This window comes from Bombus vancouverensis, chromosome 9 (genome assembly GCF_051014615.1).
Source record: "Bombus vancouverensis nearcticus chromosome 9, iyBomVanc1_principal, whole genome shotgun sequence".
In the NCBI taxonomy this organism is placed as follows: Eukaryota; Metazoa; Arthropoda; class Insecta; order Hymenoptera; family Apidae; genus Bombus; species Bombus vancouverensis.
The window spans coordinates 15,822,199-15,847,605 of record NC_134919.1 but is presented as its reverse complement, the minus strand read 5'-3'; the positions used below and the strand labels follow the sequence as shown (position 1 = coordinate 15,847,605).

General features: G+C 36.2%; 1 protein-coding gene across 2 annotated transcripts in view; it reads right to left on the bottom strand.

Moving 5' to 3' along the window:
- Window positions 1–25,407, bottom strand: part of Con (leucine rich repeat protein connectin) — a 349,474-nt gene that overhangs the window by 162,795 nt on the left and 161,272 nt on the right. Inside the window, exon 1 of one of the 2 annotated variants that reach the window (XM_033337976.2) lies at window positions 23,452–23,921. The exons of the other annotated variant lie outside the window; for it this stretch is intronic. The gene's annotated coding sequence lies outside the window, so the exon portion shown is untranslated. Of the gene's footprint in view, window positions 1–23,451; window positions 23,922–25,407 lie in introns of those variants that run through there. 2 annotated transcript variants of the gene reach the window in all.

The following is a 25,407-nucleotide window of genomic DNA, read 5'->3' as shown; positions in this document are numbered from 1 at the left end:
TTTTTCGCTAATCTTGAATTACGTGCCTGTAGTTCTTTACAGATCCAATATTTTCATTCAAAAATTTCTTTCTTGTATTTCGTGTCCTAAATGGCATTATAATTTCTATGCTAGACTCGACAAATACTATTTTTCCGGGGATTTTAAGAATGGACGGAAATGTATAACGTAAAAAATAAAAATGTCGAGAAATGAAACATTCGAACGTTTCGTGATTTACACTTTTTTTTGTCTCATTTACATCGGCAAAGTAGATTTGTAATTTATTATAGTTTTTTAGTTATTGCATTTACGCGTTCGTTTAAGTATCCATCGCAATAACATTGTCGTATCTTGAATAAAAGATGAGGTGTTACCACTTTGAAAGGTACTCATTACCTCACTATTCTACCCTAATATCTTTACACGCAGAAGGGTAAAAGGAATCGATATATGGAAAAAAGGGATACATCAATCAAGCTAAAGGAGTAATTTTTCGAGATTTTTCCTCGCGCTGTTACGAAGGAAATGGGGTTAAAGGAAGTGGAATTTCCTGAAACTATTCGGTTCTTTAATGCGCTACCAAAAATGACGTACGACTCGTCTAGTCGCTGCGTGACTGCGGCTATATACACAACGAAGTGTAATTTTTCATAACAAATATAATATAAACCACGAGAATATATCTTACGAGTCTGACTTATGGCTTCAAGTGGCAGCAATGCATTCGTGAAATATAATAATTACACATTCCTGGTTTAAGTAAAAGAAATCCAATTTCTTTCACCACTTACGTACAGCAACTTCCAGTAATTTTCTGCAATCTCGACTTATATTAATAATCATTGATATTGCAGGGTAATAAATAAAAGAAATACAGCAAGATTGAATGTAAATAATATTCTACATATTATAAGACAGAAATTGTGATTCAAAAATTCAAAAATTAAAGTTTCTTCAAATTTTAACTCGAGATAGATAGTTGAAGAAAATGTCGAAAAATTTTGACGAAGAAAAGAAAGTTGAAGGATGGATTTTTATCAGTAAAGCGATAAAGAAAAGCTTCTGGAGAGAAAAGAAGGTCAATCTAATCGCTGGCAATATAATTTCTATTAAGATCGATGTCTCGCTGGACAATTAATACGAGGCTATTTTCTCAGTGCTATCTGACGCATAAATCACAGCCCAACGTACTTGCAGATCTTAACGTTCGATTAAACCGAGGGCACGCAACTAAGTACACCGAGAAAGTTTGTTTAACGTGAAAGTGTCCCAGGTCTTTAACGATAAAACCGGCCGACGTGGAAATTGTTTTCGGGCAAATTTGTTTTTATGGACGTGAAAAATCGCTACTAAAATACAGCCCATTGTATATTATAAAACAATTAAGTATTCATAATCGTAGAACAGTAAAGTTAATGCATCAAGGATATTAAACCTTTAGTATTTCGAACAATGAAATTGAAATGTTCAAAAAACTCAAATCTCCAGATTACTCTACTATATTCTTGTTAGAATCGTGGAATTAATTTATCGAAAAATTGGGGATATTTAAAATTTGTAGGGGATTGAAAAACGATCGGGATATTTAAAATTTCAACCACGGTATTCATATTGAATCGGGATATTTAAATCGGAAAAATATGTTCATAGACCTGCGACACGACTATTTGTTTCGTTAATTGCGAACAAGTAATTACCAGTCAGCAACACACTTGTCAAGATAATTCGAGAGGACTCGTTGTGCGTTTAATGCTAGCAAATGGGATCAGCCGCTTCAATTATCCTGGCGACACGAGTCGAAAAAGCTTGGCTTGCTGCTCATTAACAGGAATTAATTATTCGATGGAACATAAACCGATTACCGATGACGAGAAACTTACTTTACGAGGGTTCTACAACATTTTCATTCTTTTCAAATTAAACTGTTTGTAAAAACTGACCGATTTCGTGATCGAAAATCAACGAGCAAATGTATAATGAGCGAATGAAAGAGATTTACCGATTAAATAGTTAATTTACGATATTTCCATTTAAGCAGAAATCAGAGGTAACTGGAGAAATATATGGACGAAAATTACGAAGGTTACGAATAGAATTGATGGAGGAATAATCGATATTAATGAATCTCAAATTCTGTTTCACCGTGACAATATTCGATCGCAAACAATGAAGAAATATTAGATAGAATAAAAAAGTGTAATTGGAAATTATTATGGAAATTATTACGTCATCCATTCTATTCTCTGTATTTGTTGTTAGTATCGACAAACTTTCATTTATTTCGATCGCTATAGAACGATACATGTAATAGGTTATTGTCAGCACCGAAGATGTAAAATTGATTTGGTAATAACGATCGATTATCTATGTTTGGAATGCATATATATAGCGTGCTCGCTGAAATAGTATATTTAAGTTTCCTTTTTGTATAGCTACGAATATTTAGTACAAGCGCATCTATCATATCTTTTTTTAACAGTAGGAATTTTTAAAGGACGTAGATAATATGAAAAAAATATTCAACGGAGGAATTAATGAATTATCAACGTTGTAAAACATTGGACGGATATATCGGAATATCTCAGAAGTGAGAAGGTTGCGTTTAAATTAAATCGTCATGGTACAAAACGCACTTGAACATTTTCAACTAATTTGAAAAATCAATTTGTTCGATTGGTTCGGCTAATAAACAACCGGCAACTCGATCGAAAACTTTCGCCAACTATTTGGCTTCTTTACGGTAACTTCGAGCACGCTCGTGATTTTTCTTCTTTAAAAGCCACGAGTCGGCTTCGTAACCGCTGCCAATGCGCCGTTTAATGCTTTTTCCTCCTTTTTTCCCCCCCGTTCCTTTACCGGAAATAAACGGAACACGTAATAAGAAGCTTTCCTCGTGCAGCTTGCGGCTCACACGTCGTAGTTTTTCCGCGGTCGGTGGCGCAGTTACTTGGGGATTTTGGTAATTAGCCAGGACGATATTTCACTAACTGTTACCCGAAGGAAAGTTTAATAACTGGGGCTCAGTTCGAAATCTCTCTAAACGATTTTTCAACTTTCAATAACACTTCCGCACATTTCCACATCTATATATCGAACATTTTCTGCGGATTAATTATTTGCGATCTAATTGAAATAACATTTCGATGGATAATTTTGATCTTTTATGTACGTCCTGCATTCAATGATTTTCGAGCTGGTTTAAACTTTCAATCACACTCTCGAATATCGTGAAACCTGTGGATTAAAAATTCTTTTAATATCCTTCGTCAACCGATTGACAAACATTTCGGTGAATAATTTGCATTTTTCATATATAGTACTATATAACGTGCAGTACTGTGTGTCCGTAAATTGTCAACCTAAATTAAATTAAATTAAATTAAATTAAATTTCTCTAGTCACTTTGTACTGTTATAAATTATTAATTGACTAAACAATAAATATATTTGCTTTTGATAAAGCTGTTCTCAAATTTTAACACGTACATCGCATCTTTAATAACCAACTGAGAAAATTGCTATTAATAATTGATAAAGAAGATCGTTTCTTTCACAGACGAGAGTATTCTATTCTGAGTAAATTAACCCGCGTTCACGAAAATTGATAGATATTATTCGACGATTATTACATCGATTATTACAACGATTTTTCGGCGATGCATAGAAATAATTCAAGAGGCGACGAAACGTCGGCAGTTGCGTTTGAAAATAGACGTGACTAGATGCAGAGAGAAAAAGACAAGCGAGCAATGGATTCTGGTCGATTTGTCGACCGGCAGTTTCCCGTGGACGTTCGTCAACCTCGAGGATAATTGCTGTCAAGTAAAAGGGGCGCGATGTTAAACTATATCTCGTCGAAACAACCGCAATTAAGGTCGAGCGTCCCTCGAAATGGCTCTAATGGCTCGCATTACATGCAGGTTACATGATCGTGTAAAACGTCACCACGAGGCTAAGCATTGACCTACATGGGTCTATGATTTTTTACATGCTTTCTCTTTACTAGTGTGTGTCGAATTTCAAAATACACTGGATGACCTGGCAATTTTGCCAACAAGTAAGTTTATATTTTAGAATAAAGTTTTCGCATAGGAAGATTCATTTATCGAGAGAAATATATTTGAAGGTTGATCGGTTTCGCGTATATTAAGAGGATACCTGTACGTAGGTTGAGATATGTTTAAATAACGATAAACTTGCATATAATTTTGTTAACGAAAGAAGAAAGGAAACTAGAAAATATCGATAGACAAATTATTCGATTCCATTAACTGTTAGAATAAATAGAATATTTCTTCTTAGTTTAATTTCTATTTTCAAACACCATCCCTTCTGGAGTACCATAAATTATAACATTAGATTGTCCGGAAAGTGTCTTTCTTTCGCAAACGTGTTTTTTTACAATAGTGCACCTTCATAGAAACGTGAAAGCAAGCCTGTGAAATGTTCATCTCAATGGAACAAAATGTACGTAATTCGACAAAATAATATAAAACAAAAAACGTTGTGCGTCAATTATTTCCTAATATATCAACCTAACCCCAACCTAATATATTTCCTATCATTCGTTTATTTTCTATTTTCAGTCGGCAAGAATATTCCATAGCAATTAGAATAAATATAACAGCAAGATATTTGATCCTACTAACTACCAAATATTCTCTTCGAGTTTAGTCTTCGCTGTGTATATTATTTCACGTTTCCGATTTCCTCCTGCGTGTAAGACCCTTTTCAAGTTTCACCTCCTGTTGCATGTCACCTTATACGTGCAATGAAGCATGATCATGCTCGCAGGTAATTTAATTTAAGCGAAGAGACACTTACGTGAAGTTGCTTCGTAAAGACACTTAAACGAAGCTTTATAACTCATTGATAAAAACTACCTGTTGCGTTTGATAGTAGTTGATAATTGGTAAATGAAAAAGTTTCATTATACATAATACTACTATTTGTTCGGGGATTGGTTCACGAGAGATAATAACTTAAGCTAAATTTGACGTTAATCGATAGAAGTGGTTGGAAGCTAAATAGTAGGAAATATATGTATACTTTTAGCTACCTCTTTCTAGTAGATAGCTATTTAAATAGATTGTTCGATACATCTGTAAAAGATAGCTGCGAGACATCTGCAAACCTGAGCCGGTCAAATATTTCGAAGATTGAAATATTCCTCGAAAAAGAGGCGTCCAGATTTGATAAGCGAATATTTTAAGAGAACCATTCCACTTAATGAAATTTCGTTTAACTTCACTCAGACAAACAGACAAAGAGGAAAGTAGGCTGAATAGAGAAACCACTAAAAATGAAATGTTGTAAAAATGCATTTTCTTGAATTCAGGTAAAATGCTGTAGGTTTGCTATTGAGAACCAAACAAACAATTTTATCAACCAAAATGGTCTTTCTTTCAGTCGAGATATCTTTGTATTATTCCTTTTTTATAAGAGATAAAACCATCCTCTCTTTTTTGTTGAAACGATTTCCCTAGCTTCAGTTTTGAAAGATGTTATAATTGGCTTCTTACAGAAATTTAGGAAACTCTTCAAATACTATGACATTTTCTCATCAAATTCACTTTTTTATAATTCCCTAAACGAAAAATAAAATAGCGTTTGGTCCCACTGATTACTTTCGCCGTGATAATCGATAATAACGAAAGGTACACGTGACGTTAATGTCGTAATTAAAAAAAAAAGATAGAACCTCGTTACGAACAGAGAATTTTGACTTCTAAAATACAACAACATTAAAAAAAAGCATATCTCAGTGATATACACTTTAAAATAATAATAAATAAAAAAACAGTCTCTGAAATACGATTACCATAATAATACAATATATCGATAGAAGCACAGATCAAAATCCAACGTCCAAATCGATATCAATATCCAAACTATATTTCCACGTCCTAGTTACGCGGATACTGAATCTAGTGTCAATTTTTTTGTATTACTTCAAACTAATTTTTAATTGATTAATTTTAATATAAAGTGAATACTATATAATACATCAGTAGCTAGAAACCTCAACGTACGACCCCTGTCACATAATCATACCCCAAAAATTCCACTTTCTAAACCGCAATCATCCACGTCCAATGACATCATGAATTCACACCCACAATGCCACGAGCAATTAAAAGGGGACCGAGTCTCGTTTAACACGACACGTGTTACGCCAGTCAAGAGGAATGTCCATCGAGCATGGCAATGTCCTCCGCACGAGATGAGTCATCGGATCATTGAGATCTCTGCTTGGATCAGCCGGTTTATTAGGTTGAAGTGTAGCCGAGGAAACCGCTGCACTGTTGCACCCGGATCCGCCGATTCAAAATTAATGAGATTCGTTCGATCAATTTTTCTATTCAAACTTCGATCAACGCTTCGAAAATTTAATATTATAAATATAATTCTTGTTTATTCGTTATCTGTTACAAAGGATGAGTCCTTCATCCGATAAGCGAATTATTCCCTTAACGAGAATAATTCTTGTTATGTAACATTTTTAGTCACATCTACATCGACCAATTATCAATCTCCGCCTGTTATTTTCCATTAACAAAAAAATAGTATCAAATACTCGTGTCGATGACAATTTTTCACTCACAAAGTTCGTTCTCGGGAAAACTGATTAGAAAAGATAAAGAATTTACTTTGTTTGTTCGACTAGCGTAAATGCTGAAAATTTGATTATAGTTTCAACGTGTTGTTAATCGAGGAACAGTTATAGATACAGTTATCGAATTCCAGTTCTCCAAACTTCGCGCCATGAAATTTCTAATCCTTTAAACTCTCTTAACTAAGCACCCAACTAACTTCCAATTAGTTCAGACACCTGCTAACAGCAATACAATAAGTTTACTATTTTTATTTTAATCGTAATGCTCGTCACTGTTAACCAACTAACCTTCCACTGACAATTTTTTTTATCGATAACAACAGTTAAAAGATCTATGATGCGTATGATCTGTGGAAAATTCCAAAAGCGACTGATTGTTCTCTCGATTTAACGAATATCCCGGATATCGGTAAAGATCAATTGACTTCTTAATCTTCCTAGCAGAGGCTTAAATATTCGTGACAGTACGTTCCTTCGTATCAACTGTCTAACAGACTCGTCATTCAATTTTTATTCTATTCATTACTTGCAGATCCCTTCGTCTTATTAAATTTCCCCAACGTCTTTAGCCGATATTTCCTTTCTATCTGCCGCCCTATCCTTCATCCCCTGGATATTTCTTTACTGACTCGTCGCCAAAAGATCGTCCCAATAAGTCGTCGAAATGGTGTCACATTTCAAACTGGCAGCTACTAAGCAGCAGACTGCGCGGAGACTTGCCAAACAAGGTTCTCGAGCAACGGGCAAGTGTTAGACAAAATCGACGAAAGTTTCCAACAAGTGTGGAACAAACGTAACTTTCTGCGACTTTCTTCTTGGCCCGATCACCCGTGGATTTGACTGGGAACACTTTGGAGAACGGAGCGAAGTAATTTGTAAAATTTCAACTTTCCACCAAGCCATATGAATGTCATTTCTGTTTCCATCTCTATTTCTTATTACTTGCTTTATTACGTATCAGTGATCAATATTCCTTGACAGAGGAATTAAATTAATTAAATTCCTTGAGAAATTACCTTGACAACTGGCTGTCTTCGATGCTACCCATGGTCTGTATTATATTTTTCGAATAATGTTGTCATAATTGTAATTATAATTTTGTTGATAACTTAGGAACGTTTCAGATTCGAATCGTCTCAATAAAAAATAAGTATTTCGGAGTAATCTATTATGTCGTCCGAAAAGTTTCTTTCGTTTTATAAGGAAATAATGGATGCACAATATTTTCCGTTTTATATTATTTTGTCAATCAAAATAAAGATCACAACGCTCGACAGATTAGGTTTCGTGTTTGTATAGAGATACATCGTTGTAGAAGACGTATCTGTAAAAGAAAGACACTTTTCGAACGACCTAATATTAAAAAGGTACGACATCTCGGAGAATTCTTAAGCAATTATTGGAAATTTTGATAAATTCCTATAAATCGACTTTTTCGATTCTTTCCTATTTTATTTAATTAAATCGCGAATTTAAGCTACTTGTTCGATATTCCACGGACTCTTAACCAACTTCGCAACTACGTTTGTTTTTAAGTACGCACCGAGAAAGGCGAACACTTCGTCCGATCAGACCGGAAAAACGGCAACAGGAGCGAGCAAGTTTCCTTTGAGCCTGGCTCTGTTCTTGCTTCATTTTTCTTGCATTCAGCCAGTCTGTTCATTAAATTCGCATTTTCGCGCAGGAAATTTCCAGGCTCGATCGAAAACCATAACCGCCGACAAACTATGCATCGAGTCACGAAGAGAAACAAATATTTTCCATTCCGATAATTTAGTATTATCTGCTCGCTATATACCACAAATATGTTTTAGAAATGGCGCCGGTATCAATTATCGGTAAATATTCATAATACCGAAATGTTGTCCATAATTCAATATATTGATGATATCGTTAACATGCCGACAAATTCCATTTAATTAACGAATATACTAATACATGCCACATCCTGCGAACTGTCGTGTTATCGACTTCTAAACAATATTATTAATGTTTTTATAAATATCGTTGAACATGGATAATCTGAATATCAAGAAATATCGATGATCTTTAATAACCTCTCAAGTATAGTTTTTATTTGCTCCATCGCGTTGCTCACTTTTCTTCGTTTCATCCGCGAAAAGAACGTCGGCCTGTCTTTGCGAATCGGCGAAAGCTCACAGCCATCAGGTTTGTTTGCCCATTTCCGAAGCGGTTTGCTCGCTCATCGACGTTTTAACGATTAAAAGCTACCCACTCCTGCGCTCTTACTCGTGGTAACGTGAATCTTCGCCGAGATTTATCCGTTTATTGACATCTACGCGATTAGAGGAGCTCTTCGCGCCGGTGGCAGAGCAACGATTTCCACGGGATCTTTGACCAGGATAATCTTTTCACCGAGAAAAATTGTTACATCGGCGCTTAAGGCCGGTAAACGTCGACCGATTTCATCTTGGGATGTTCGATCTCGCGTGAAAGCTTCGAGCGATATTCATGTCCTACAAATAATTCAGAAACTTTCTGAATAAGGGACCTATAAGGTTTCTTTTAATTAATAAATGTCAATTTGCTGCATAGGTTCTGTTCGTTACAACACATATTTGATAAATTCGATATATAATATTCATTTGTGTGGATGCCTTTCTTTATCAAAATCTGCGTATTTGTTGTTAAAAGAACACTGCATATCTTACGACCTTCGAATTGATTAATTTCCTCCGTTGAAACTGTTTCGCTCGAAGAAGATGAAAATCTACAGACATAAGAATATTTTTTGAATTATTAAGAAACCGATCGGAATATCCAGAATATCCTTCTCAATGCTTTTATAAATATCACTATGGAAGAGGAAGAAAAACTTTTGAAAAAAATGTAACAAATTTCTTTTAGTTTCTATCTTTTTTTTTCATTCGAATTTTCCATTCCACGCATATAAAATATCTTTTTCTCGCATTTGTATAACAAAATAACACCGGTTTTTACCATACTCCATTATTTCAATACGCAGCGAAAAGGTTTAATTCCACGAAAAAATGGTGATCGAGGTAATACAGAAAGGAACGTTCTACAATAGATTTACAGCAACAGTATTGCATCATGCAGGGAAATTTGGTTTCGAATGTAGGTCGATATACGTACGTATAATAGAATATTCTATCCAATAATTTTTCTACAGTCCTGTGCTTGAATAATGCATGGAATAGAACGTAGAACGATAACGTAGCGTTAATCAGTATTATTTAGTAGCTGACTACACGATACGCGTAACTATCGAGATATCGTTCTATTACGCTCGTAAATCTCACTTTTACAATGCGAAAAGATATTCAAAGAGCAAATATTCCCAGCGAGCAAGACAGCCAGTAACAAATCACTTGTCATTGTACCTTATGCTAATGCTGAAATGTTCCAGCTAAAAATGCGACTGGCTCGAGTATCAAAAATTCAAGCGACCACCTTTAAAAATGGAAACACGTGGATTCTTCCTAAATCAATGCAATTTCGAATGGACAGCTGTAGTTTTGCACGCGGAGAGAAAAAATGAGAATAAATCATTTTCCATCTATGTTTTATAAAACGACTACGTATTGATTCAACATTCAAGAAAATACAATATTAATTTTGGTAAAAAAAAAGCTTCCCAAAATATTGGAAAACAGAGTTTTAATTTGATACAAAATTATTGAAACTTCAGTGAAATACGATACTGATATAACGTAAAAAAAAGATTAAAGGGAAATATACAAATTTCTATACAAGGCCAGAGAGTGACAGGATTTTAATAATGAAAAATATTGAATAGTATGATTAATAACATAGAGTTTTAAAGATATACAAAAACATGGTTATAAAAGCTACATAATATAGGTGTTTCAATACTTAATGACGGATCTTTAATAACGTAAACGTTCGAAAGTACAATTTTAATATAGAAAAATGGTTCCAGCGACACACGGATATTGGCAATATAAATTTAACAATATAAAAAGTTTAATAAATGGAGTATATTGAATAATACAAAGTTACAAAATATAATAAAAAGTTTGCAATTTTTATCTAACGTAAAGAAATAATACAAAGGTCACGGGGATACAATTTCATATTAAAGTATCGTACAATACGAGAGATCCCTCTCTCTATTATAATTTATACGAAACGCGATAAAACGTACTTCCAATTTAATAGAAGAGTATTCCAACAAACTACCCTACGAACAGAGGATGGCCCTTGTTCACCCCAAGACCCAATTAACCGTGCGATACGCCATAAAATTTAGTCCTCGTGGACGTTTCAAACGATATATCGTCACAGGCGGATAAAAATCCTTGGTGGTGTTCTTCGCGAAATTTGAATCTAGTACGTTGCAGGGTCCTCTACCCTTCGGGTTGTCAGGCTTTCAGCCACGTACGTAGCACCCGACGACGAGAACGTGGCATCGTCGTGGCGTGGAAGACGGAAGCAGGAAGAGGCAGGAGGACGACAATAATTTACCACAAAGGCGAAACGTGGGGGCAACGAGGCAGGGGAACGGAAAGAAATAAATAACGAAGAGTAGCTGAACGCTCCAAGAATCACAACTGCGCTAAAAGGAGGTTCGCGCGTTTCCACTAACTTTTTCCGCTTTTTTTTTTCGAGAAAGAGGGAGGTAAGGGTGGAAAAGGGCGCGAGAGAGGGAGAGAAAACGGTGCGCCTAGAGTTTGTAAAGCAGACTCGAATTTTTCTGCCGGATTAACGCGGTGCTCTTTGATGTGCTACTGAAATGAATTCTATTATTTGAAGCAAGAGGATTTTTTCAAGAAAGTGTCAGTGTAATCTCAAAAGAACGGCATTCTCGGAGAAACGAGAGATACGAAATGCAATCGTGATTAAAGCAAGAATTTCGTATCCCTTCTCTTTCTAATTGAATTCTATTCTTAATTTATTCTGCAATTGAATTGGATTGGTTTGATCTATGGCCGAGAAGCTCGGCCAGTATCTATTTAATTTATTTCATCGATGTGTCGTGGAAATAAATTCCATTTTGTGATATTGAAAGATGTTCTAGGGGAAATGTAAGTTTAATGTCGAAAAACTGTCTCGTTTTCCTTTAAACGTGATATTTGTATCGCCATGTAAGCACAAAAAGAATTTTGTCCTCCTGCCAAGGAGGAATAACGAAATTTCTTGAAAAATGGTAAACAATCGTAACAAAAAGAAAAAATGAGAAAAATAGACAATAAATTATACGCATAATAATGTGATTTTATACGTGAAAGGTTTTATAACGAAACCTGTCTTTAAAATTCCTTAGAAGCAATAAACCAACTTAATAATCTCGTGGTCCTAAATGTTTGGTTTCAATTAACTTTGGTTTAATACTATTATATAAGGGTGTGTGTATAAACTGAGGGTTGTTTGTTGAAGAGTTTCTTCTATGATTTTTGGAGTGAATTTTAAAGTTACATTTTACTACGTGATTTCGAGTTGGATAACTTATTAACGCAGTGCAGTCTTTGAGTTGAAGTACTGATGTTTTTGACTAACTGTCTATGACTAAATTTCCGCTTTCATAACTCTCTTTGAAGTTCTCCTGAAGGTTCTTATTTACTCGGTAGCAGTTTTTAAACGACTCTTTCAGGGAAATATTTTGTTTAAAAGCGCAACGTAGCAATGTCCTAATTAACATTTATATAGGACTAAAGTTTGAATAGAATCTTGACAAATCTTGAATTTTTTATTTTTTTGATAATACAAATTTTACAGTCGATCTAACGCTTTAGATGCTCAACATTTTCAATAACAATCATCAAACATTCTAATCGCTGCTAACGTGGAAATTTTTTTTCCCAAAAAATCACTCTTTCTTCAATCTTTTAATATTTTCTGCAAATTTATCACTTCGTATAGCAATTCATCCTCCTGTCAAACGACCTCCTTAATTGCCATTTTCTTTCACTTCAATAGCAGTCAATCGCGTCAATGTCTAACAGAATCTCTAGACAGTTGCTTTAAAGTTTCAACAATATTTCGTTACAACGTGACTCATCCTCCTGTCAAATCCAAACCATCTCCCTAGTCATGATGTTTCTTCGCCCAAACTTTCCCAACAAACGTTACGAACCAGCCAAATCCACTTTTCCAAACCAGTTTCCGCGATGCATCGTCGATAGCTCTGATCCAATTGGTGCGAGTAATTTTAATATTTCACAGACCGGCAGAAAATCTTGGAAGTTGGCCACGTGGGTCAAACGAGCCACTTTCGACTGAGAGGATAGTCTAACGCGTGAGTTTCGCGAAACGACGACACAGCGACAAAAAGGAAATGCTTCTACCGAGTTGGCCGGCTAAATCTCGAGCAAGCGAAGCGGAATGCGCGCGAGGAAGCACGAGATGATGAAATTCAACTGAACGTACGATCGACGTGGTCGTGAACACGTTTATAAACAAATATACCAAACGTTCGGTTCCTCAAACCGAAACGGCAAGTTTCGAGTAGCGTATTTCCATCGTCTTTTCCAACTTTCCTTTTCCTCGTTAGGTCGAGTACAGGAAAGAGCATCGATGAACCAAGAGTCCTTCTTCGTTACTGTTCCCTCGATTTTTCCATGTTTGTCGGTACTTCAAAAAGTATCGAAAAGGAGAGAAGCAAATGTTCGTTGCGTAACGGAGAAGTCGGAGTAGATCGGTTGCGGTTCGAAGAAATGTAACGTAAGTGTAAGTTGACTAGTTGCTGGAGAGTTTCTAGCGCAAGTTTGGAATCAGCTGAGAATACGCAGAGTGTTTCCGCTGTGAAAACGATCTTCGATGTACAGTGTGTCCGTTTTATCCGGAAACACGAAAATATCCCGGAAACTATGGATGATACAAAAAAGGTTTGAGACGAATGTTGCACGACATCGTGTCGATATTTGTTTCGATACGAGTATAAAAATATCCTACGTAGCATAACAAAAATAAAATATTGCAACGTTTGTAAGTTCTAAATACCAATGGTTCAGAAAATTTGAGAGTTGCTATCCAAAGCCTACTATCTTGTTAGCCAACTAGTCCATGCAAATAGGATATGAACTTTGCTCAAAAATGAATACAAATAATAAGAAAAATTCAATTACAAAACAAGAAATACGAATGCCAAGAAACCAAGCTACAGGAAACCGAACAACGATCTCAAATCTTCTCGCATGAAATCTTGAAACGATAAATGTAAAAAATATCTCTAAATATCAATAATCCGGAAAATCGAAACTATACCACGAAATCTAAACTCTCTGCACAGAAAACCAATCTGAACCGCGCTATAAAGAGCCAGACTAAAACCTGAAATTTAATTTAACGAAATCCCTAAGCTATACAACGTCAGATTTGGAATTTGCAGTTCGCGCAAACCCACGAAACCTAAAGCTCGAACTCTATTTCCCCGGTTTTCAATTAAGTCGTTCATTTTTGCGTCGCGACACGCAAAAGAAACCGCGTTGCCGCTTATGAAGTTGCAGCCTTAACGGCGTAGACCCGTTCGCAACGATGGCGACCGAAGAGACGGACGATAGTGGAAAGGGGATTGTCGGAGAAAAAGCGGAGATCGTTCCGCACGTTTGTACCGTGCAGAACCCCCGCGCCGCATTGGCTCGGAACTCGTTTGCGGGACACGAAGTTTCTACGCCGCTTACCTCAGGAAGAGGTGACTCGAAATATAAAAAGAGAACACGAGCGGTGGGCTACGTGCTCGAGAAATTAATGGCCGGCCAAGGAGAAGCAGCGACCCGCCGCTTGGACATCGAAACCTCGCAGGAAAACTGTTAAGTCTACCGGGGGTTGATTGGCGAATCTGTATTTAAAGAGCTTAAGGATCACTCGCAGGGGATTTTCTAATGAATTTTTACTGGTCGATAAAGTTTACCATTTTTGCGGTACGGTTTTTGAGGTTTTGCGTTTGATATAGCGGGTACAGCGTACTTTAGTCGCGTTACTGCTGTTTTGTTGTTTAACACGTCCGCTGTAGATCCGAGTTTCATTTACTAGAATGTCGTATGGTAACAAAAATTGTCATAGAATACGTGTGGCAAAAATAAAAACGTCGTCTTTATATTGTGAAACTTTGTAACGTTGATCAAAACGTGCTTCTATAGAAACTTGATGAACCTTGGGCGGTGGAAAGGAAATTTCAGTATTACTGTGATTCTCGTATTTTTAAAATAGTTTCGACTCTTCCACCTGGTAGAATTATATCGATTCTGAAGCATTAACAATATCGAAGCATTGTCTCTTGAATGTTGCTTAGCGGGTGCCAGCATAACTCATTGGGCCGTTTCCAGGAAAGTGGATTAGACAATATGGCCTTTTAGAGCGCTAACTCGCCGCACCGAATTAAACCCTCTGGATATCTTCGTCCCGGTTATTAATGGCGCAAGCGTATTAATTAACCAACCAGTATATTAGTCAACCAGTTGTTGGTTTGTATGGAATAGAGGATGGCCACTTTAGGCATGATACTCTGTTGCGTCATTTGCGAAATCTCAGAAGTTATGTTTCATATGCTGGTACGTAGCGAGTAAAGGTAAACGGTAATGAAAACACGGATTATCAAAAATTGCTTCAGAAAGTGAAACGAATCATTGGATAAAATATTAAAGAAGACATTTGTCGACGATATGTTATCAATAAAAGATAGTGGTATTTTGACGGTAGAGCGCGAAATTTTGAATGTATCGTGAGAAGTTAAATATACAATCGGAGAATGAAATATTCATAAGGCTAGAAAGCTATGATATAAAACTAGAATAGAACTGGAATATACAGAATGTATAATAATTATTATGAGATTTTAGTGTTTCTTAATTATAGATAGGTCTAAATATTTGAATGAATTTTCAGATCGGTTTCAAATCTTACCAATCACGATAGTCTCGTTACGATGCTAATGAAATTTCAATATGCTTTACATATCGACAGAAATACACGATAAATGGACGTAAAAGTTCACCGCTGTTAAATGTTCCAACGTTATACCTTCCTGAATTAGTGTACGAATATTTTGCTCGTGACTATGAGAAAACCGCGTTACAGGGAGTAATTAAATCGGGGAGGGCGAGGAGTTTTAAAAGTCTCCGGCATTGCCGTGACTTCTTCTCCTGTCGGAATGAATTTCAAATGAATTTCAAATGAATTTCCTACAAATGTGGCCGGCGAACTTTCGGGACGGGCTGTGTGAAAGATTTACGACGCCATGGCTGGCAATAAAACGTCGCTTCGCCGAGTTATAACGCGTCGATCTCGCATGAAAAAAATCGTGTTCAAGCCCGTCGCAGCTCAACTAACATAATTTACGTCGGGTTCAGAACGGATAAGCGGTTGGAAATGCGACGAGGTGATTGTGAATATTTTTCTAATGAGGTCGGTGCGAATTGGAATCGGCGAGAGAACGCTGTGTCGTGGAAATCGGGCGAGCGTAGTTTGAAATACAAAAAGAATGTAGTTCACCGGGGGATGATTAAGCGGGGAAAATTAGGTTTCAGGGAATAAAACCGGTTGACGAATGTTAATAGCGATTATAATCGCTCGGAATAAAAGTATTCAAAGTTGATAATTCGATAAATTTTTGGCGAATTAAGAAAGAAATATGATTGAATAAAATTTCAACGAAATAAGCAGAATTTTAAAAAAATTTGCTAAAAAAATTTATGCTTTCTTATCTCTTATCATTACCAAAATTAAGCTTGTAACATCATCTATAAAGTTGAGCATGCTGAATAATAGTATAGTTATTATGTATAATAATGATATCACTGTATACAAAGTAATAATCACTATCATCTAAGTACAACTCTACGCTCTCAAATTATAAACTACTTTTCACTGATCAGTCCGCAATTTATCAAATAAAAGCTTATCCATATAATCAAAAATAAAATAAAAGAAAACGTTCATCTATCGATAGTTTTAAGAATCTTGATCCGAACATAGTTTCAGGGCGACGTTATCGCGACTTGACAGGCCACAAACGATCAATCGGTCAGGATGGCGTGCGTCGATCATCGAGCTTTAATTACAAGCCCATATTATCGGCAGGCCAAGGGTTGGAACCGCCTGCGGGCTGTTTCACGTTCCTACACGTTCGTATCGCGTCAATGCGGCTCTCGAATCGGCCACGCCGACGCGACGGTGCAAATAGATTTCTCTATTAAATCGCGTCCTGCAAACTGCGTGCAACGAGTCACCTGTACCTATTCTCGTCGTTCGTTCGACCGATCGATCGTAATTGACGCGTTTGTCACGCGGATTTTGGTCACTGGAATTCCTAGCGAACCGCAAAGGGAAAGCAAGCGAAGGGGTGGCTTCTTGTTTGTAAACGATAGAATTTGAGACTAATAGGGGTGTTTTTCGAGTGACGGATTGTCGGTGTTCCAGTAATTGGAGGTAATTGAAGGGTGATAGATGTGGAGCACGTTTTGCCCAAGTTTCGAAGTTCCAATCGAGGAAAATGTTTGAGAAATTACTTGGCTTTGAAATTTGATATTTCGATTACAACGTTTTCGAATTATTTTACGAAATATGGACAATAGTGGAATTGTTTGAAAAGAATTTAAATCGGCTTTTTTTGCCTCGAAAACAGCAGAAACGTTATAAAAAAAGTTAACAATTTTAATCAGACATGTAGTCTATACATAGAAATCGATGGGAAAAGTTTAGCGAAACGTAATAACATTGAATACATTATTTAAACGAATGAAAGTTCGTTGCTCCAAAAATATAAAATTCATCCATTTACACCATTTTTCTAGCTGTAACAATTTACGAGATACTGAGGGAGATATGTTTACTACCCACAATTTGAAGAGCAATTTCCATGCGTCCAGTGTGGAAGACGATCGATAACAAATATACCTATCGAATATTTTTTGAAAGCTACCATATACCGAAGTTGTGATGTTTTCTTTATTCTGACGAAAAGTTTATGGTATTCGGAATTGTACGAGTTGTATATTACTGTATAGGAACGTCTTTAAGGGACGGGAGGGGGGGGTGCTAGATTCTTATGTCTGGTTGAAAAGTGTCTGAAACGGTTTCAGACAGTTTGATTTTATGAGAGGGTTACCCGATGGACCTTGTGAGAACGTAGCAAATTACGAGTTAGAGACGCTCTAATTACTATTAATTAGGAACTACAGTATCAAACGAGTTGATTGAATAAAGTGGTAATTATACGAAGTAGAACGATAAGTCTATCCATCACGAATAGTTAACTATATTTAATATTTATAGAAATATTAAAAAAGTAATATAACTATCGAGATATGTATAATTATGTGTGCTAGATTAGATTGGTCGCGTAGTAGTGACACACGTATATGAATGAATACGAGTATGTGGTACGGAAGATGGTGAGACTAAGAGATTGCCGAGACGCGTGCAGATGTATATCGGCGAAGATCCTGAAAATCGTTTATTAAATAAATATAAAACTATTTTAATATGAATGCTAAGTGTAACTTTAGTGTTCCTTTACTTTTATTTGGGCAATTAAGATCCACAATTCTCAACAATAACATGAAACGTGACTCTAACTAATTAAAATTGTTACTCGATACTATAAATCAACATTCGTCTTTAAAAACAGAATATATTTATTACAACATCTTTCAATACCATTTACGTATACCTATATAGATTTGTCTGAATAAAAATAATTTCTACGTAATACTGTTCAATTTTCGATAAAAAAAATATATGGGAAGATTTAATTTTCATTGCTGGTATGAATCAACTTGTGTTATTAGACTGAGCGATACAATCTCCGATTCCAAAAAATAAAAAAGGAAAAAAGAAAAAATCGGAATAATATATGGTTCCTGCTTCGTGGGTGGTGTTAATTGAAACCAATAAAACAATACATCATATTTTACATCAGAGACCAGAGATTCGCGTTATTGTTCGCTGTTTGATTAAATTCCCCGAGAGATTTCGAGAAGCAAAAGTTGCGTGCACCGACGAGCGAAAGTTGCACATGAAACTGCACGGCGAATCTCTTGATTTGCTGGCATCGGTTTTATTCTGTAATAAATAACCGGCTGGGATTTTGGAGAATTGGTTCGATTTCCACTCGATTTTTGTTAGACAATATAAAACGTCGATATAATTCACTTGGCTCTTTATTTCCTGTACGAAGTTTCCTGTAACGCATTAAAAACCCATCTAGCTTTCCATTCGACCCGTGTTTGTCATGCTTCGCGTTTGTATCAGCGAAATTCAACCGTTTAAACGTTTCAAATGAATTAGGACAGTTGCGACGTTACAGATCGGTTGCTCTGTTACGGAGAATATTTTTCTATCGGATTTCTTAGAAATAAATGTCGGTGATTTAAACTGGATCATTCTAGCCAGACAATTCTATTTCTTATCCTTTTGATAATTGAACGAGTAACGTAATTTTACGTCTTCTTTAGTTCTCCGTTTATAAAGAACTTTTTAGCCGATACGAATTCGCAGTTGAAACGCGATAAAAGTCAAATTTTCTACACGATATATAACGACGCGATGTTTAATAAATACGAAATATCAAATAAAACGACAATATCGCAAAACGGTCCACCAAATTCTATTATATCATAGGCAGGATGTTACTCTAAAGAGATAAAAACGAAAAAGAAGAGGATCCATAGGAAGGAAACCATCGAAGGAAGAAAGGTATTGACATGGATATCGGGTATCCGATTAAATCGTTGGATAAGATGATACAGTAAGGAAGTAAAAAAGGGAAAAACGAGGTCGAAGACGTTCGATGGAGGGTCACGTCAGGAAACGTAACTTCGACTCGTAAAATCGCGCAAGTTTCGACGTGTGACGATGATGCTGGAAACAGGGGTTGCGCGTGGCAGTGATCGTGAGGCCGCGGGGAAGCCTGCATGACGTCTAAATCATATGTCACGGCCTGGAAATACGCATATCAGGAAACGTAAACTTGATTCCTGGTAATGCTTCCGGCGCTGCGAGTTAACCTCACGAAGCTCGCAAACATACACAGCCGATATCCGCTCTCTCGCATGGACGCGGACTGCGCGTACAGGGTGGCTCGGGAATTACGTCAGTCGAGCATCCTATGGGACTATTTCCACGAGGAAATCTCGACTACGTGGACGATGCGTGGTTTATAGGATATTTCGTGTTAATTTTTTTATTCAAAAAAAAAGAAGGTAGATTTTTCCGCTCAATTTGTCCGATATTATAAAAATATTATATCGCGATGCATGAAGTATTGCAAAATATATTATAAATGGATTGGATGGTGCGTGGCGGTTCTAACTATATTTTGAGAAATGATGGTTAAATCGGATTATAAAGTTTAGATTCAGTTTTTATGACGGTGCAATTTTTTGTTAATAAGAAAATGTTTGACGTGTATTATTCGTTTAAAGAATGGAGTTTCAGCTGATACGTATACTGTTCCAATAATGATAATAGAAAACAAATGATAAATTGCCTCTTTAGAGATGAAATTACGAGAGACCGACCGAAACTGTATACGGAGACAGCGTATTTTATCGTGACCCGTAATTGTTTCATAATTCCATAAAAATAGTATTCTATTGGTAGCCGAGAGAGTTAAGGAAATTAAGAAGACTCTTTTATAAGGTAGCGTAAGATCGATGTCTAATATTTGTCTCGGGGTAATTAAGCCAGAGTATGATTTTCTGTGGAAGTAATTTATCTTCTGGAGAAAAACATGATACTTTCGTGTTTGATGTTCGTTTAAGGATAATTGCGAGAAGATGAGTCTTCTTAAATGAAGCACAGCGCAGTTTTAAACATTAAACTTATTTTCCCTCTCATGACAATACCTATATATCGAATTCGATATCTAAAAATCGATGTATAAAATTCGTTTTCTTGTTATAACGTTAACAGAAATAATTTATTATAATACGAACGACAAATTCATCTAGGAATTTTAGCAGATGTTCGAAAAATTCGTACAACGAGGGTGCAATTTTTTAAAAATATTCATATTTCTTGTCTTTCCTGTAGAACAATCAAAACTTCGATTCTTCTGCAGCAAAATCCTTTAAGTGTCCCCCTTAAACAATCAATGATATAGTCAATATTTCAAGACTCTCGCAATGTGGTTTGTCAATGAATATTAACAATATTGTCTGAACAATACGTATTGATTCTATTAAATGAGATACTGACGACATTCTTAAATTGATAGTCTGGGGGCGTTCTTATAGGCGACATTATTGAAAAATGTCCGCGTATCCGATAGAAATCAAAAGCGATGGACTGAAAGAATCTCGTAAACAGTTCGCCTCAGGAATGCATAGTGAAAAAATGAAGAAGCAGCAATGAACTTAATATCTCATTTTTATCGCGCGGTTTCTCGCTACGAGTTTAGAAACTTTTATCTGAAACACTCCACCTTATCTGCAAGAAGTCAGGAAGTTATTTGGGTGGCCTGTTTCAAGTGCCTCGCCCTGTGTACTCGAAACTTTTCCAGCCACCCAAATCTGAACGTCTGAACACTGGATGCAGACAATAATCTGCTTTACGAAGGATGATACCATCGTTTCTCTCTGACACACCATACTTTGAAAGTACCGAGCGAATTTGCAGCAGAATTTATGAATTCATACTTAGATGGGTAGGTAAAAGATTATCATCTTCCTCGTAAGTTCCTTTCATTTCAAATTTACATGATCGTCGCAGTTACATAATTATATCATTTTTATTTTCTTAATAACATCGAACAATTCTTTGTCTGTACACTTATCGTGGATATTTTAAAATCTACGATAATAAACGAGATAAACACCGTTTACCATCTTGAAATATCTGATCATTATTCCGTTAATCTAGCTATTAAGGTTTCCAATAAAGCTTGTGTCAACAGATTCGTAATAAAAATATTCGAAATCTCTAACTAAAATTATCAAATTCCCGATCAATACCAAACTAAAGTAATTCCATCAGAGTAATTTGCAGCATCCTATTCTAGTTCTCATTATGAAAAATTATCGTATTACGATAAGTCTGGATATCTTTGTTAGGAAACGATATCTATTATATAAATCTAAAATTTAATCAACATTTGGATATAGTACGAAGAATAGGATAAATAGCAAATTTTCTTATTAAATCTTGTTAATTCACCAACTGAAAAACGGATTACTATACATCGGAATAAAACAAAGAAAATAATGAAACAAAAGATTCTTAAAATAATTAAAATATAATTCCCGAGGCTGTATTATGCATCCCAAGAGACGAAAGGGACGAGTTGAACGTATCCCCTTGACGATCTCACCCTGTAGATAGAGTACGGTCAGATCGTGGTCAGTTCGCGCGTGTTTACGATGCGTCGGTTCAGAATATATATTTGATATAGGGTGGTTGGGCTGGATAGCTGTTTCGAGCATGCAGTTTCGTTACACCGATACCCAATATTTACTGGCTGAATCGCAAATTTAACGGCCGATTTTCCCATGCAACTTCAACGGAATCGACTCGCACATTAAGGGCGCGGTTAAGGGTCGTCGTGTGTCACCGTTTCTACGTGCCGAACGTACTACAAAGTGGGGGATTATTGGAAATATTCATCGAGTATTTTATCAGTGACTTTTTACTTTGAACACTGAAACGTTTATTGCACCCGGGGGGATATTCTGCTTTACGATATTTTTATTTAAGTTTCAGACAAATTTTTGTTTGAAATCTTTTCCCTCTGCCTTGCCATTTGACGGATGACTGACTAGATGTTCGAGCAAAGAATTTCGATTTTTTCAAATTACTCGATTCTTGCATAGTTTCAGAGGATTTATCGCTCGAATCGGGTTATTAAATTCGAAAATAATTAAAATATTTAAGAAATTAGCGTACAGTCTTTTTTTGTCAAGTCTCGCGAAACACTTCTCGCTGCCTATTTTACGAGAAAGTCTACGAAAACAACGCGACAGCGGCTAAACGGAGCTGCGCTCTTCTCGATGAAATTTTCTTTGTAAAAAAAACTTTTCACGCGCATCAATAAAACTGCCTACATTATCATAGAACCGAATTAAAAATTCATTTTCATAAAACAGAAACCTGCGCCAATTGATCTCTATTCTTTAAATATTTTGTACAACTTTTATATATTGCGCCATAATATTTTGTTGCCGAAATGCTATCTGGTCACGGTATAAATTACAACAAAATTTTTTCCTCTATTCTTTGTTATGATTATTCGATGCCTGTAACATAATCAAAGCTCGGGCTATTTTTGTGCACCTTCTCTGAACGGTATTTCGTAGCATTAGAAATTAAACTCGGAAACAAATGCAAAAAGTAGAACAAATTCTGCCAAGTGTTTACATCTCACGTCCTAAAGCTATTTCTTCCAAAACAAAATTCCAAAACAGAATCGATACAATCTCTGCGTATGTACACAATACGGTGACTCGCGTATATTTGAGCGTCTTTAAAGCGGAATAACTTTTTTAATGTTGGACCAAACGATCTGAGCTTTTTATTTTAGAAATTACATAGTTCACTAGATGCTAGACGACGTGTAAAAAAATATTGAAAAAATTGTAGTTGATCAAAATAACGAAGAAAGTGAGAAAGGTCGCGGTTAGAATTTTTTTTATCCGTGGCTAGCAAACATTAAAAAAATACTTTATCGATTTATGTTGGTTACACGCATGCTGAAAATTTCATCGAAGTCGGTTAACGTTATTGCGAGCTACAAATGGTTAAAAATATTAAAAATGGGAGTTTTTCACCAGTTTTGGGCCTATAACGGATCGAACTTCTGCGTATAATATTCGTAAAATTTTCCTTAAATCCATTCGTCGATCGAAATATCTTAATAAGTCAACTCCTGAGAGAAATCAACGCGGATATCGACTAGTGATAGATAAATCGCCTTACCTTTTGGCAGCGAAATTCACGCCGGCGTTCTCCAAGTCGGCGAGGCCCAAGGGTTTTCTAAAACATTCGTCCAACCAAACAGCGGATGATAAATCAGACTGTCCTCCACTATTGAAACTATTTTCTCTCTAATCGGCACAGGAACACTCACTTTGCTTCTAACGTTCACGATATTCGGAAACTCGAGAAATTGCAAAAGATCGTTTCGACAGTCCACTATATTAATCCAAAGTCACTGTATCGGTTCAATGGTCTACTATGTTGTTTCAAAATTTAATAAAATTTAATATTCCAAGACGTCGTTAAAAGATATTTTACGATATATTTTTAAAACTTCGTTAATGAACGTTAAGAAAAGAAATACAGAGAAAGTCGCGCACACACGTATGAAAATACTAACATTAAGTTGCTGTGTAGAAGTTACGCTTCGAATGGGACGGCACGCGTTAACGAGCAGAACGACAACGATGCTTTCGAAGCGAAAGGCAAAGCACGACTGACTCGTTCCGAACAAAGTACAAAGTCGTCCCCGAGGTCAGGTATAACGAAAATGCCCGCCCCACTCTATCCCCCCTCCTCGCAACATCCCCCCTGCGTAAATAGAGGGATGCTAGTCGGAGGAAAAGGTCCCGCGCGATCAAATGATATCCACTTAAGTCGATGACGTCCACCGTGAATTGTGCAACTCTCGCCCTCTTCTCCTTTTTCTTGCTCTCTCTTTCTCTCTCTCTCTCTCTCTCTCTCTCGTTCTCTCTCATACTCTTTACAAGTTGGACAATTAACTCGCTCCTTCGAACAGCTCCCGACGCGACGCCTTTCTACGCTTGGCTGGAAGTTGAGCTTCGAATTATCGCCGGGATGTTCGGCGACGTTTCCGCCCTTTCAACATGCGTTTAACTGGTGATTTTGATGTTTGAGGGTGGATAATTAGCGTGCAAGAGATTTACGATTTGTCGTTCTGTAAACGGGGAGCTTGATCGAGGGTGTAACGTTTGGGTTTACGAATTGAAGGGATGGAAAGTTGACGATTGATACTTGTCAACTTTTTCTTTGTAACTGATCCGTGGACGATTCGCGAATTAAAGAATGGTTAATAGACGATTAATTTTTCAGTTTGTACTTTACAGAACAGGAAATAAATATCTTTGAATTTTTATTTTTTTTTATTTCTTTTATATATATAAGTATATTTACGAAGGTGATATTCTTTTAGATCCTCTTCTTTTTATTTCCTTTGACTTGTTTCATTTACCTTTTGGAAAATGAAACGATTTGCACGTGATGGTATTTTGGAGTGTTGGAACTTTTTATGCATTGAACATATAAAATATTGAAGATAAAGGAATATTTCCCTACGTCATCGAAATGACACTTGTTTGCGAAACTGTTACTTCGAGCCTTAAGCGATATTCAACACCTAACATTGTTGCATAGCGAAATAATATTGGTGAAAATTGGATCGATCAAAATGATATTTGTTTGTAAAATTATTATCGCAACGACTAGAAGTATTTAACGACTCGACAATTTATCATCCTTGGTGCGTTACGTTTTTACCTCGCTGAAAAATTATTTTAATTGCGATGATTAAATCAGATTTTCACGCTCGTAAAACGACAGCTTTTCTGCCGCGTTGTATGTCGCGGTTACTAATTAAAAAAGTTAACGCTTTCACTGTCCTTTGTGTTCATCCGTGTGTCTCATTCGCGGGCCCGAAATAAAAAATTTATTAAACGATTGCGAAGGACCGTCGGCCTTTTAGTTTAACGCGTAACACAATTGTTCTCAACATGTGCTAACGAATTAATATAAAGCATGTGCCTACCTCGTTCGATATACTAAGACTCTAATCCTGAAATTTTATATTTATTTTTCTGCGAATACACCCACAGCAACATAAAGCAGAAAAATTTCCAACGAAACAGTAGTTTAAAGCGAAAAGATAATTAATTCCTA